Here is an 11,852-nt window from a genome sequence, read left to right as displayed (position 1 = left end):
TGCACGATTGGAGCTAGCAGCAGTGGTCTTTGCACTGAAAGCATGGAGACATTATTTGTACGGAGTGCAGTTTGAGTTATTCATGGATCACTAGAGTTTGAAGTACCTCTTCTCATAGAAAGAACTCAACCAGAGGCAACGACGATGGATAGAGTTTATTAAGGATTATTAGTTTGCTATACAGTATCATCCGGGAAAAGTGAACGTAGTAGCAGACGCGTTGAGCAGGAAGCGTCATCGCGGACTAGCAGCTTTGAGGTGTTCACTATATCGGGATCTTTATACCCTCAGCCATTTTAGTTTCAGGCTAGAGATTAGTAGGAGCCGTGTGTTCTTAGGAGCGCTATCTGTACAGCCATCTTGGAGAGATAGAGTAGTCGGAGCTCAGTTAGAGGATTCTTGGATTCAAACCCGCAAGGGGGAGATTTCCAAAGAACCCAAGGATGATTGGACTATTGGAGTAGATGAAGGCCTTAGGATGAAGGGCAAGATCATTATGCCGAACAATCTACAGCTGAAGAGGGAACTTTTTGATGAGTCTTATCACAGCAGATATACAGTGCACCCAGGCACGACGAAAATGTACAAGGATCTGAAGAGGTATTTTTGGTGGAGTGGTATGCACAGAGAGATTGTAGATTATATGGCTAAGTGTTATACCTGCCAACAAGTTAAGGCAGAACATCAGAGACCTGCAGGAACCCTATAGCCTTTACCCATTCCCGAGTGGAAGTGGGCAGATATCTCCATGGATTTCATAGTAGGGTTGCCTAAGTCAAAGAAAGAAAATGATTCTATTTGGGTTATAGTTGATAGATTGACTAAGTCCGCACATTTCTTACCTGTGAGGATGACTCATACGGCAGATATATATGCGAGGATCTTTATTCGAGAGATTGTTAGATTGCATGGAGTTCCGGAGACGATTATATCAGATCGGGGCTCAGTCTTCACATCTCATTTTTGGAGGAGTTTTCAGGATGCTTTTGGCATCCAGTTGTCATTTAGCAGTGTTTTTCACCCCCAGACAGATGGTCAGACCAAGAGGGTGAATCAGATCTTAGAGGACATGCTGAGAGCGTGTATTATAGATTTTCAGGGTAGCTGGGAGGACCACATTCCACTGATTAAATTTGTATATAATAATAATTATCAAGCTACCATCGGGATGGCACCGTATGAAGCTTTGTACGGAAGACCTTGCAGATCACCCATATATTGGGCAGAGCCAGAAGATAGTCTACTGATTGGTCCGAAGTTAGTTAGACAGACCACAGAAAAGGTGGCATTGATTTGAGAGCGCATTCTTACGGTGCAGAGTCGACAGAAGAGCTATGCAGATCAGCAGAGACGACCTTTAGAGTTTTAGGTCGGAGACTAAGTTATGTTGAAAGTATCACCGATAAAGGGCGTTCAGCGATTCGGTAAACAGGGGAAGCTTACCCCGAGATATGTTGGTCCTTTCAGAATCATCGAGCGCATTGGAGCTGTTTCTTACAGATTAGATCTTCCAGCATGGATGTCGAGTGTACACAATGTCTTTCATGTTTCGATGCTTAAGACGCATCTGTGGGATGATGAGCAGCAGAGAGTGATTGACTCACCAGAGATTGAGATTCAGGATGACTTGACTACCGTAGAGGTACCGGTATGCATACTTGCTAGAGAGAGTAAAAAGCATAGAAATAAAGTTATTCCATTAGTGAAAGTTCAGTGGAACCGGCAAGGAGCCGAAGAGATTTCTTGCGAGCGTGAAGAGGATGTTCGTCGTGACTACTCACACCTGTTTGGACAGGTATGATGTTGATAATTTCTTATGCTTATATGCTTTGATAGTAGTCATTATCTATGTTGTTTAGTCACATTTATATTTATCTTTAACACTAGAATGAGGATATTGACACCTGATCCTTAATCATTTGAAGCATATGGTATATACATGAGGGTTTCCTTGTATGGATTATTTCGCTCGATGTACCAATTTTCGTTTAGTTAAGGATTTAGGTAAGAATGTTTGCATTCTAGGTTGTTAACTTTAAATATCATTGCGCTAATACTATAAGATGGGTGGAGAAGGGTTTCTTAATATGAATTACACCTTCTTAATGTGTTTTCCCAGTTATTGAGCTTTGAGATGCGACTGCGGAATTTCGAGGACGAAATCCTCTTAAGGGGGGTGAATGTAAAACCCCGATAATTTATGAATAATATAATTAATATGTGATAAATTATGATATGTGGATATTTAGTATAATAAATGTCATTTAATGATATATGAGTATAATACCATGTGTTTATTCAGTATTCCTAAGAACCCTAACAGCCACCAAACCCCCTAAACCCTAGTTTGATTTCTTAGAGAAGATTGGAGGTTTTCAAGTTGGGTTTTTGTTGATTTTTGGCTTTTGGAGTGGAGATCTCCTTCGACGTTACTTATAACAAGTTTTCCTACAATCTCAGGCGAGTATCATCTCTACTAATCCCCCTCCTAGTTTTTAAAAGGTTTTTAAAGAGATTTAAACATGTTTTGTAGAGCCTAAACGAATAGATTATGTATAAAAGACAACTCTTTTGTATTATATGTATAAAGATTAGGTCTTTTCATGCTAAAATGGTTGAGAATGTTTTTACAAATGTGATTTAGATCTGAAGATGATTTTAAAACGTGGTTAATCTAAAGAAAGAAGTTTGATTCGTTGTTTTGAGCTTTTATGCATGTTTTAGGATTTTGAATATAAATCTAATGCATAAAATTATGGTTATATATGTTGATTTTGATTTCCAGATATTTCTATCTATTGTAACATATGTGTATGCAAGATTCATGAAGTTTTTACCAATTTTTGAATCACAAAAACACGTTGTGAACACGACACACACAAATCTGAGAAAACTGGATATCTGGCTCACGGTCGACCGCAAGGGTCGACCGGCTGCAGGACAGAGACTTTGGTAGTCTCTGAAGCCCGTCGTGGTCGATCGTGTAGGCTGTCTAAAAATCATAATAGATTGCTGATTCCCTATCAAACATCGATGATGGAAGTTACAATCTGACGACTCTCACATATCAAAGAGCTAAAGCAAAGATTACAAAACGACGATCTTTGCAACGCTCTGACAGAAAGAGACTACAAATCGACGGTCTCTTCAAACCAAGATGTGCAAGTCCTCCCCACGTACCATCATCAAGACGCAACACCAATTCGACCACGGACACAGGTCAAACCTGGCTGCAAACGCAGCTCACATTCAGCTCCAGACGCTGCAAACGCAGCTCAGATCCAGCTGCCAACGCAGCTCATGTTCGGCCGTAAACACAGCCTCCGAAAGCTGCCAACACAGCTTTCATCCGCTGCCAAACACAACTTCCAACAAACAGCCAAATGAGCTTCCAGCTACTGCGTCCGAACTTTCAGACACTGCGTTCAAGCTTCCAGATACTGCGTTTGAACGCAAAATTCACACCAGAATACGGATTTTACGTTTGACTCGTTCAAACATGAGCTGAACGGTTTTAAAACCGTTTCCCACGATCTGTGGGGATCATAACTCCATTCAGGAGTGATTTAAGGGGCGGTTACATCCCATTAGCCCCACTTAGGAGCGAATTAAGGGGGCAGTTACACCCCTTAATCCCTTATAAATAACTAAGAAATTAGCTTAGTTCAGGGGGGAATCGGATATTGGAGATCAAATTCTGGAGAGGAGAAAATCTGGAGGCAACAATCTTCAACAACCGAAGATTATCAGATATTTGAAACTTGGATTCTCAACCGAATTATTTCGGTTCAAATAACTCTTCTCCACCGGAGTTTGTTACTGGTCTTGAGTTACAAAGCCCATTAAGAGTTCTTGATCAGTTCGACCACACAAGTCAGTTATTCCAGTGAATTGAGACATTCGGATCGTCAACGGAGAGCGAATTCGACGTGAGCATTCGAAGGAAGCACTCTATCGCCACCGTGAAGAACCCAGAATTAAACAAAGGGGAGAATAAAATTCATTCTCCTCTCTTTTATAATCAGGAAATCCAATTGTAACTGAGATTAAAGGAATACAGATCAATTTTCCTTCATTTCTTTATACTTCAAATTTTCCACCAAACAGACCGCCACGGTCGATCGCCAGTTTGATGTTGGCCTGTGCATGTTGTTTGGATTTATTTTGGTTTTTTGAGAAAATTCCTCGATTTCGTACTGATATATTACAGTGTTTAAGAGTTGTTTAACACCTAGGATGATGGTGAAATTCAAATGTGGACACGCACACCGAGATATGTGCATTTATATTAGATTATGTTAGATTGACACACTGCCGACATGAGTTAAATTGATAAACACATATGAATAATGTTGTTCTATACGTATCCGAAAATAGGGAGATGAAACATATTTGCCACATAATGATTGAGTAAGAGTATTACAAAAGTATTGTTATTACACGTATCAAGAGTAGGGAGATAATAAATCCTATTGTCGCAGAGCGATTGAGTAAGAGCTTTGCAAGAGTATCGCTATAGCACAAGATGATGCACACATAGATATTTGATTAGTTATAAGTTTTACTTTCATGATAGACTACCCGTGAGTAGGGTATTTACTTTGATATTTTGGCACACCCGTTATGGATGGTAGTTATATTTCGTTTTGGTTTGGTTGGCATCCTCTTATATTAGAGCAGGCTACTCGGATGTACTTCGAGATGAGATATTTATTCTTTACGTTGGAGATTGGAGTATGTTTCCTTGACTATTTGTTTTTCATTCATAAAGAGCTATATGAATGATTTGATATATGTATGTATTGACTCTACTTTCTTATATACTCCTACCCTTTCCCCTGGGAGAGGTTGTGATGATCTCGCTAGCGCTTTGACGCTCGTTGTTTTCCCCTCTTTTAGGTAGAGAGTCTGGCGCACGGAGAGTCGCAGGTTGATGGGACATCTTTGTTATCCATTTAGCTATTTATTATATTTTGTAGTTATTGCAGAACTCCACATGTAGTTGATTATTTTCAGACTCTAGATTGGTATTTTATTTAGAGTTGAGAACTCTTGTGAGACTTTGTTTATTTGATTCGTTGTATTTTAGATTCAGTTCAGACTCAGAGATATATCTACCTCATTCCAGTTGGGCTCATTATTAATACTTCTTATGTTTCTTCTGTGTATATTTTTAGTATTGTTCGATTTTAATTATTTACATGTCTGTACCTTCATCTATTTATTGTTTTCACTAGAGAGATAGTGATTGTGATGGTGAAACATGTCGTAGCATGGTGGTTGGTGCTTGGCAGGTTTGACAATCCGGGTTTTACCTGGGACTGCAGCCTTGTGTGAAGCTTGGCAGGTTTGACAATCCGGGTTTTACCTGGGACTGCAGCCTTGTGTGAATCCTGGGGCGTCACATTGTGGACGTTGTAGATCTAATAGAGACCGATGGAAAACACATGTTCAATATTTTAAATGCAAGAAGTATGGTCACTACTCTTCTGATTGTTATTACAATCAAGTTGAAGAGAAGGTGAATTATGTTTAGAAAGAAGATGACGTTAATATTCTTCTATTAGCATTCAGAGGAGATGGCGACAAGGAGGATGTTTGGTATCTTGATACTGGTGCCAACAACCATTTGTGTGACAAGAGAAGTATGCTTGTCGATATGGACAAATCTATGAATGGCAAGGTCACTTTTGGAGGTTTCTCAAAGATTCTAGTGAAAGGTCGAGGTAAAATTCTTATTTACATTAAAAATAGAGAAGAAAAATTTATCACTAATGTTTATTATGTGACTAATATAAAAAGCAATATATTGTGTTTGGGATAAGCCCTTAAAAAGGGTTGTTATTTTCATACAAAAGGTCATAGTATTTTTCTTAGAGATCCAAGAGGTAGATTGATTGCAAAAGTACAAATGTCAAAGAATTGAATGTTCATGCTAAACCTTCAAAGTGGAGATGTGAAATGTTTGAAGGCATGTACCAATGATCTGGCTTGGCTATGGCACTTGAGATTTGGGCATCTTAATTTTGACAATTTGATGACATTGCTCGATAGAAGCATGCTGAAAGGGTTGCCAATAATTGATCAGCTTGAGCAACTCTATGAAGGATGTCTAAAAGGGAAGCATCATCGAGCTACTTTTTCAAAGGAGGCTTCATTTCATGCATCGAAACTGCTACAACTTGTACATACTGATGTCTGTGGGCCGATCACTCTGACTTCAACCGGTGAGACTAGGTACTTTCTTAGCTTCACTGATGATTTTTCTCGAAAGACTTGGGTTTACTTCTTAAAGAACAAATCTAAAGTGTTTTCTATATTTAAGAAGTTTAAAACTAATGTAAAAAAAGATAGTGGCTTTTATCTTAAAGCTATCAGATCAAACAGAGGTGAAGAATTCACTTCAAAAAGGAGTTTGAAGCATATTGTGAAGAACATTAAGTTTGACAATTTCTTACTACTCCTTACACTCCACAACAAAGCGTCGTTGCTGAGAGGAAGAATCACACTATTTTGAAGAAGCATGTTGAGTAGTAAAAAAGTGCCAGAAACCTTTTTTGACTAACGTTGTTTCTTGCACCGTCTCCATCATCAACTAGTGTCCAACTCAAATTCTTAAAAATATTACTCCACAAGAAGCCTGGACCGGTTACAAACCAAATGTGAGCCACTTCAAGGTGTTCGGCAGTATTGGCTATGCTCATGTTTCAGAGCAAAAGTGGAAAAAGCTCGACAAGAGGAGTATTCCATAGAGCCACATCAAGGTATTCAGCAGTAGTGGCTATGCTCATGCTCTAGAGCAGAAGAGGAATAAGCTCGACGAGAGGAATATTCATCAGCTATGATTCAAGAACCAAGGGTTACAAGATGTATGATCCGTATAGTAAGAAGTTCATTATTAGCCGAGATGTTCAATTCGACGAAGAGAAATCATGAGACTGAAGCAAGGAAGAAATTTGTAGCAGCCTGATTACTTTCATTAATGAAGAGACTAAGATCGGGAAAGATGCTCCAGCACATACTCCATCGATATCCACTCTATCATCACCGATGACATCATCACTGATCACACCTCAATCGCTCTAATCGATGACTTCTTTCGTATCATCCTCATCATCATCGAGCCCACAACCTCAAAATTTTAGGAGTTTGATGGAGTTGCATGAGGTAACTGAAAATCAAGATGATTTAACATTATTTTGCTTATTTGCTGGTTGTGAGCCCTTAGACTTTGAAGAGGTGGTTCAAAATCTAAAGTGGAGTTTAGCCATGAATGAAGAGATCAAGGCTATCGAGAAGAATGATACCTGTGAGCTTGCAACACTTCCAGAAGGCAAGAAAGCAATTGAAGTCAAATGGGTGTTCAAAGATAAGAAGAATGCGAAAGGAGAAATTGAGAGGCACAAGGCGAGATTAGTTTGTAAAGACTACAAGGAGAAGGCTGAAATTGTCTATGACGAGGTATTCTCTCCAGTAGCTCGTCTTGAAACTATAAGGCTGATTATTGCCTTAGCAACTCAGAACAAATGGCCAATCTATCAACTTAATGTGAAGTCATCATTTTTGAATGATGTTCTTAAAGAGGAGATTTATGTGGATCAACCTCTTGGTTACATCAAGTAAGGAGAAGAATCAAAGGCGTTGATGTTGAATAAAACTCTTTATGGCCTGAAACAAGCACAAAAAACTTGGAATAGAAGAATTGATGAATACTTTCAAGCTCATAATCATTCTAACTGTCCTTATAAGCATGCCTTATATACTAAGGTAAATGAAGTTGGAGATATTCTTACTCTATGCTTGTACGCAGATGATTTAATCTTTATAGGCAATAATCCACATATGTTTGAGGAGTTCAAAATCTCCATGGTTTGTGAGTTCAAGATGACAAACATCGGACTCATGTCTTATTATCTTGACATCGAGGTGAAGCAAAGCCAAGATGGAATTTTTATCTCTCAGGAGGGATATACAAAGACATTTCTTGATAAGTTTGATATGAAGGATAGCAATCATGTAAGTACTCCTGTTAAATGTGGAGTCAAGTTGTCTAAGAAACATGGTGGAAGTAAAGTTGATGCAACTTATTTCAAAAGTTTGGTCGATAGTCTTCACTACCTAACTTGCACAAGGCCGGATATTCTCTATAGTGTTGGGCTCGTGAGCAGATACATGGAAAGTTCGAAATCTTCACACTTGTTGGTAGCAAAGAAGATTCTCCGGTACATCAAAGGTACAATAGATTTCAGTTTATTTTATTCAAGTTCTAACAACTTTGAACTTGTTGCATACACTGATAGAGATTGGGCCGGAGATATTGATGGTCGAAAGAGTACAACTAGTAAACTTTCTTTATCGGCAATACTTCTTTTACTTGGTCTTCAAAGAAGCAGTCGATAGTCACTCTTTCAACTTGTAAAGCCGAATATGTTGCTGCATCATCGGGTGTCACTCATGCACTTTGGTTGAGAAACTTACTCTAAGATCTTTAGTTTGGACAAGAAGAGCTGACCAAAATTTGTATTGACAACAAGTCGGCTATTGCACTTTCAAAAAATCAAGTGTTTCATGAAAGTAGCAAACATATCGATACTTGATATCATTTTATTCGCGATGCAAGTAAAGAACAAGGAAGTTGAGGTTGAGTTTGTGAAATCCCATGATCAGGTGGCTAACATATTTACCAAGCCATTAAAGCATGACATGTTTACTTTATTGTGCGACAAGCTTGGCATGATGGAAGGATCAAGTTTAAGGGAGAATGTTGAAAATAAACTTGATTGAATTACCTTGGGAATTGAGAAGATCATTTAGTTGTTTGAGGAGTAAAATGCATGAATATGTAGATGCATGAATGTTGTTGGGAATTTCAAGGGTCTTTGTTAGGAAATCTTTGAGTCATTGTAGTAGTATATATATGTGTGGTTTATAAATTAAAAGAAGTCAAGCGAAGAAGAAAGAAAAATCAATAGAATAATGTTAACCTCTTTCAAGTTATTTATCTTGGGCAAAATATTGTTATCAGTTAAGAGAGGAAGTAAAAGGTGATTACAATAATAAGGCATTTTGGAAGGCGTACTAACATATGACAATAAGGGAAGCAACAGGACACTGTGTATCCGTCAGCTCACTTCTGTGCAATTTGTACAAACTCTCACTACAACAAATTGCACTTTTCTCAACGCTTATTCCCGACGCATGGTTAAAAACGTCGGCAAAAATTATGTTTTTCCCAACGCTTTTAATTAGCGTCGGCAAAAAATATATTTTTCCCGACGTTTATAATTAGCGTCGCTAAACGTGTATATTATTAGCGACGTTTTAACTTAGCGTCGGTAAAAGTTATGGATTTCCCGACGTTTTTTTATTTTCGTAGGCAAAAGTATAGTTTTTTAGTGACGTTTTAGGATTAGCGTCGCTAATAGTATGTATTTATCGTGACGTATTAGGCTAACGTCGCTAAAAGTGTTTTTTTCCCGACGTATCTGCTTGGCGTCGCTAAAAATGTATTTTTTACGACGCTTCTTCACTTGTCCGCTTCGCCAAAACCCACCGCCCCGCCCCGGAATTTTCCAACTCGTATAAGGAGGGAAAATTTCCCCCTTTTATTTTCACGAAGAACCAAAACCCCCAACCCCGCTCTCTCTCTCGTCAGAAAATCACCCCCAAACCCGTGCTTCTTCTCCGAAGTTCACCGCCTTCGTCGAAGCTTACCGCCGCCGTCGTCGGAGATCTCCGCCTCCGTCGAATTTCACTGCCGCCTCCGTCGGATCAGCAGCATTAGCTTCAAGAATCCCCGCCGTCTTCTCCTCCTCCCTCCGATCAACCCCCCACCGATCTCACCTCCGACTCCCTTCAAGAATCTCCCTCCACCGTCCGATCTCGCTCCGAACCCGAACGCTAACCCTAGCCTCCGCCGCAGGCTCCGATCAAGCTCCGATGGTATTTATACTATTCTCTTTTTAATTCGTTAAATTGGAGGCGTTCTGTAAATAAATTGCTGTTTTTAATATATCATAGGGCTCGCAATCTCAATCGTTCTTTAGATCGGCGCTCTCGAGCATGGAGAAAGTTTACTTGACTAGGAATCCGACTGCAAAATCTGTCCTTGAATCTGTGAGCTCGTCTGATGGCAGTCCTGTGTGTTACGATCACTTCGCTTTCCGAACATTTGGGGTAAATGATGCAATTTTGTTTTTTTCCCCGCTTGATTCTATTACTGTTATACTATGTATTTTTTTTCTAAAATTTGAAGGTAGATGGCCATGGGATTGATTCCATTGCGTCATTCTTCTTGGATTTTGGTTATACTCAACGAGATGAACTGAGGTTTTTCCAGCGAAAAAAGCTGAGAGCTTTGTGGTTTGCTGCTCCTGAGACTGAGTACAGTAACAAATGTAGCTTGCCTTTGCCTAGGATTTTTATATCGGAGCTTCTTGTGGATGAGTTGAATTCTCAAAGTCAGGTACTTACTCTCAACAAGTGCAGATTGTTTGCAATTTCAGTTTCTAATTTCCTATTTTTCTGTTCAATAATGGCAATTACTTATGCATGCAGGAAATAATTAGAAAATATGTTAAGATTTCTGGAAATGGAAATAAATATGCGGCCCTGGCAAGCACTTTGGGACATTTAACTTGGGAGAAACCAATATTTTCTGATTATCAACAGCTAGCAAGGTAACCCTTCCCACAGTCATCTTGTATTTGCTGTGTGATTACGAAGTAGATTGGAGAAAGCTGTACAATCAAGTGCAAGATCTTAAAGGTGAACTTCCCAACATTTAAATGATAAGGCGTTAGGTTATTTACCCATTTTTAGTACTAACTTCTTTTTGAAATCATTAGGAAGTATTAGGGTATACTGTCAAGTTAGACCCTTTCTACCGGGGCAATTGAGTAGTAACACTGTCAGTTGTATTGAAGATGGAAGTACTACAATTATCAACCCTTCAAAATATGGCAAAGAAGGGCACAGGTCTTTTAACTTCAATAAAGTGTTTGGTCCATCTGCATCCCAAGGTAAAAGATGCCTACTACTATTTCAACTTCAGTTCTTCTGAGGATAATAAGTTGTTAATTAATGCCATCACAACTTGTTTATACTGCAGAGGAGGTTTTCTTGGACACCCAACCTTTAATTCGCTCAGTTCTTGATGGCTCCAACGTATGCATATTTGCTTACGGACAAACTGGATCAGGAAAAACCTATACTATGGTAGGAAAAACGTGTAATTTTATTTTAAGAATGTCATGTTTGCAACATAAATAAACGTGTAATTTTCTTGGACAGTTGCTGGAATGTTTTTGAAGTATCTGTGCATCAGAGCACATACATATTGATATTTGTTTATTTATTTGGTTTTGGGACTATTGCTTTATTTATGTTCTTGTATTCCTGGACCTTCCTTCATGTTTGAGGGTGAATGATTTTTGCCACCCTAAAGTATAGTAATTTGTTTCCCAATGTCCATCATCAAGTTGTTATTCTGATAAAGAAAATCCATTTTTGTCTATTTAGAGAGCTGTGCAAGGATCTCTTTAAGAAATGGTCGTCCCTTGACAGTTCTTGCTTCTCCCTTGAGACTGTCTCTGGTGGTATTACCAATCAATGTAAGCTTTTTTATTCCATATATTACTATTTCTTTTCGACAGTTCGACCTTTTTGATGATAATATCATTCATGTACTCTAAAATTTTATGTTACATCAAGCAAAAATTTTATTGACCTCTTATTTTGGATTATAATTTTTCAAATTTTGTTTGAATGTTTTGACCATATCTCTGTGCTTTCTAATGTTTCCACAGTGGCTTTCTGGATCTCTAATTGCATTTTCCTTTGGTTCACATGTT

The 11,852-nt window shown here is 38.7% G+C and overlaps 2 long non-coding RNA genes across 3 annotated transcripts; both read left to right on the top strand.

Annotated features, from left to right (window-relative positions):
- LOC109822346 lies at positions 9,837-10,326 on the top strand. Of its 2 annotated transcripts, none has more exons than XR_002242103.1 (3): positions 9,837-9,942; positions 10,021-10,176; positions 10,260-10,326. It is a non-coding gene; the product is annotated as an uncharacterized LOC109822346 (long non-coding RNA). The 2 variants fall into 2 exon arrangements; XR_002242102.1 differs by having other exon boundaries at positions 9,838-9,942; positions 10,256-10,326.
- On the top strand, positions 10,735-11,211 carry LOC109819543. Its single transcript, XR_002241553.1, has 3 exons — positions 10,735-10,767; positions 10,848-11,021; positions 11,111-11,211. It is a non-coding gene; the product is annotated as an uncharacterized LOC109819543 (long non-coding RNA).

This window comes from Asparagus officinalis, chromosome 8 (assembly GCF_001876935.1).
Source record: "Asparagus officinalis chromosome 8, Aspof.V1, whole genome shotgun sequence".
Taxonomy (NCBI): Eukaryota; Viridiplantae; Streptophyta; class Magnoliopsida; order Asparagales; family Asparagaceae; genus Asparagus; species Asparagus officinalis.
The sequence above is the reverse complement of the archived record's forward strand: the minus strand, read 5'-3'. Positions and strand labels throughout refer to the sequence as shown.